General features: G+C 58.0%; 1 long non-coding RNA gene across 1 annotated transcript; it reads right to left on the reverse strand.

Moving 5' to 3' along the window:
* Positions 1 to 1,494: 1,494 nt before the first annotated feature.
* LOC107183252 lies at positions 1,495 to 3,473 on the reverse strand. The gene is made up of 2 exons (XR_001514043.1): positions 3,194 to 3,473; positions 1,495 to 1,747 (listed from the first exon to the last, which is right to left on the reverse strand). It is a non-coding gene; the product is annotated as an uncharacterized LOC107183252 (long non-coding RNA).
* Positions 3,474 to 3,765: the final 292 nt, after the last annotated feature.

Genomic DNA, 3,765 nt, shown 5'->3' on the forward strand with positions numbered 1-3,765 from the left:
ACCCGATCGCTCTGTCCCGCCGCTGCCTCCTGGCGGGACCTATGACATCACAGGCCGTTGTCTCCAAAAGGGGAGGAGAGCATAAAGGGGCCGCGTCCTCCCCGTCTCCCTTTGCCTCTAAATTAGAGTCAGAGCTCTGGTGACTCCATTCGCCGGCCTCAGGCCCCCGGCGGGGCCCGGGCCGGTGGGCATCTGACTGACGCTGCAATTAAGAGCCCCTCACACAGACACATTTCCAGAAGATAATGGGCTGCGTCGCGCCAGCTCTCATTGTTGGACAGTAGATGGAAATGCACGTAAATAATTCATCTGGGGCCACATCAAAGAGGAGTCAGTGGTGCTCCCGCTGCTCAGGCCCTGCCCTCGGCCCCGGGGTCTTGCCTGGGCTCCCTCAGGGGTCACCTGGTGCAGCTGGGGGAGGGGGGGGCCTTGTCAGGACCTCACCCACATCAGAATGGAGGGCTCCGGAGAGAACGGCTTTCAGTCTCGCCTTTTTCCTTCCAGGCCCTGCTCCTTTTCCTTTTTCTTTTTCTTTTTTTAAAATATATTTTTGTTGGTTTCAGAGAAGAAGGGAGAGGGAGAGAGAAACATCCATGATGAGAGAGAATGAATCATGGATCGGCTGCCTCCTGCACACCCCCTACTGGGGGTCTAGCCTGCAACCCGGACATGTGCCCTGACCGGGAATGGAACCGTGACCTCCCAGTTCATAGGTCGACGCTCACCCACTGAGCCTGCCCGCTGGCTGGCTGTCCCTTTCTTGACCCCACAGAATGAGGAAACGAGGCGAGGTGTGAAGGAAAACCAGCCTGAGCCCGAGAGGCGGGCCTGGGCATCGCTCGAGCGCAGACCCAGCCCCCTGAAAGCGCATCCTCCTCGGACGGTTCCATGACCAGGGCCACACACCTGTCTGCAGCGGGTTTGCTGCCGTCGCACCCGGAGAGTCCTCCCCAGAACAGACTCCATGCTGAGGGCCACCCAGACCTCCTCCGCTGCCCCTCGGAGACCAGGAGCTCAGAGGCCAGGGGCGGGGGCGCCCGGGAACCCCCAAGGACCCGGGAGCTGGCCGTCTACGGATGGGCCCTGCCCTGTAGTTACCTATCGGCCCACCACTTCCAGCAGAAGTTCCAGGAGGCTGGGCCGGAGGCAGACTTTCCCCAAGTTCCCAGGGCAGCCGGACATGCCCCCTGGCGCCCGGGGACTGCGAACCGAAGCCTGCTCCTCGCCCGCATCACCCGTCAGCGTCGCGCTAGCGCTGGCCCGAGAGACCCGGCGAGGCCGCGCTGGGCGTTTGCGCCCAAGCGCGTCGATGGCAATTGGATTGAGATGATTAATTTCCCCACCAATTGCCATTTCTTCCTGATGTAAGTCAGAAACTAAATAATACAAACTGACGGAAATATCATTGCAGGATCAATAAAACATCCTCCACAGATAATTATGGCGTTAATGCACTTACTCTCCGGCGGGGGCATCCATCACAGTTAATGCGGGTTCGTTGAAATGACTTTAATTAAAGCGCTGGGGTTCCTCTCAGGACGCTGCAGTGTAAAGGCGGGAGGAGCGAGGAGCCCGGGGTGTCCGCGTCCAGGGCCTGCAGGGCCCCGGGGACCTGAAGACGGGCGGCTGGGACGGCCATCGGGAGGAGCAGGCGGGCGGGCGCTGAGTGTCAGAAGCCCGGCGTCTCCCGGCTCATCTCAAACAGAACATCGCTGAGTAAGAATTTACTTTTTAAAGGTGGTTCAGGCTGCAGTCGGAATAAGAAGGAGAGAAAGAAGGGAACAATTTAAAAAAAAAGGGAGGAGAGGATGTGTTATAAGCCACCGGCCGGTGTGGCTCCGTGGTTGAGCGTCGACCTATGAACCAGGAGGACATGGTTTGATTCCCGGTCAGGGCACAGGCCTGGGCAGTGGGCTCGACCTTTGGCCCACCACCCAGGAGGCAGGAGGCAGGAGGCAGCCGATCCATGATTCTCTCATCATTGATGCTTCTACATCTCTCTCCCTCTCCTGTCCTCTCTGAAATCAATAAAAACTATTTTTTTAAAGGTCACACAGCCAATAAATGATGGAACTGGCATTGATTCTAAGCCAATTCCAAAGGCTTCACCCTTCACTATACTCTTTTTCAAAATACGTTTTTATTTATTTTTAGCGAAAGAGGAAAGAAGTAGAGAAACAGCGATGATGCGAGAGAATCGTCGGCTGCCTCCTGCACGCCCCCTGCTGGGGATCAAGCCCACAACATGGGCACGTGTCCTGGCCGGGAATCGAACCAGTGACCTCTTGGTGCATGGGATGATGCTCAACCACTGAGCCACACCGGCCGGGCAACTGTGTTCTGAATACCCCCAGCACGTCAGGGGAGCTCCGAGGAGCAAGCGATGGCTCCCAGAAAGGGGTCGAGGAAAACGTCCCGGGAGGTGGGACCTAGTCTCCGCCTGAACACACGGATAGAGCCTGGACTTCAGGAGGTGAAAAGAGACAGAGAGAGGGGCCCTCGGACACCTAGGAAAGGCAGGTGCCATGGGCCGTGGTCGGCAAACTGCGGCTCACGAGCCACATGCGGCTCTTTGGCCCCTTGAGTGTGGCTCTTCCTAAGCCTTAGGAGGACCCTAATTAAGTTAATAACAAGGTACCTACCTATATAGTTTAAGTTTAAAAGATTTGGCTCTCCAAAGAAATTTCAATGGTTGTCCTGTGATATTTGGCTCAGTGGACTGATGAGTTTGCCGACCACTGGCCTGGGGGACGCTCCCCGTGGAGGAAGCATAAGGAGATGCGGCCGGAGAGAGGGACGGGGCCACGTCCGTGGAGCCACTCATGGGTCATTGACCAGGACGTGAGTAGAGCTCAGTTTGGGGCAGGCTTTCTCTGAGAGGTCAGAGATCAGGGGTCGGGGGCGCAGAGGAAGACGAAAAACAGGTAAAGGCCAAGTCCAGGCCTCCTGGACAGACGGACCAGAGCTGAGTGCAGGGCCCAGATCCGGGCATCGGGCCGCAGCCGATGCCATCCTTGCAGCACGCGGCCTGGCCAGGCTCACTCCTGTCGGCCCCGCCTGACGCTCTCGGGGACAGGCGGCCCCGGACTCCACTGTCAGCACCACGCGTCCGGCGGCCAGGTTTCCCGCGTCCCCCAGAACCGCGTCCGCCCGCCACGGCCGTAAATCCAGAGGCCGATCCAATGGACAATACCTCCGCCCCCCCAGGACCCGCGTGGCTCAGGCCCGGAGGCCAGCAGGCACTCGGGCCCCTGGAGCCTCGGGAATCTGCTCCAGTGAAAACCCGGCGATTCACTGAATCCCTCGGACCCTGATGGAGAGAGCACGCGGCCTCGGGTTCGGCAAAGTCACTGAGGCCGTGCACACCGTGAAGCAGCCTTTGGCTCTGGGCAGAAGTGTCATTGAAAATCAATTTTAAAATAACCAGTAGCTCGCCCCAGCCCATTTGGCTCAATGAATAGAGCGTCGGCCTGCAGACTGAAGGGTCCCGGGTTCGATCCTGGTCAGGCCACGTGCCTGGGGTGCAGGCTTGATCCTCAGTGGGGGGGTGTGCAAGAGGCAGCCCATCCATGACTCTGTCTCATCATGGATGTTTCTGTCTCTCTGGCTCTCCCTTCCTCCCTGAAATCAATAAAAATATATAAATATTTTTAAAAAGGTGCCTCCTCTCTGGGAAGCACAGAACATTCATCTTCATAACGTCCTAGGAAGTCCCTGGGGTGAGGGTCTCTCCGGAACAGACACCCTCACAGCAGCTCAGACCAC

This window comes from Myotis davidii, unplaced genomic scaffold (assembly GCF_000327345.1).
Source record: "Myotis davidii unplaced genomic scaffold, ASM32734v1 scaffold181, whole genome shotgun sequence".
Taxonomy (NCBI): domain Eukaryota; kingdom Metazoa; phylum Chordata; class Mammalia; order Chiroptera; family Vespertilionidae; genus Myotis; species Myotis davidii.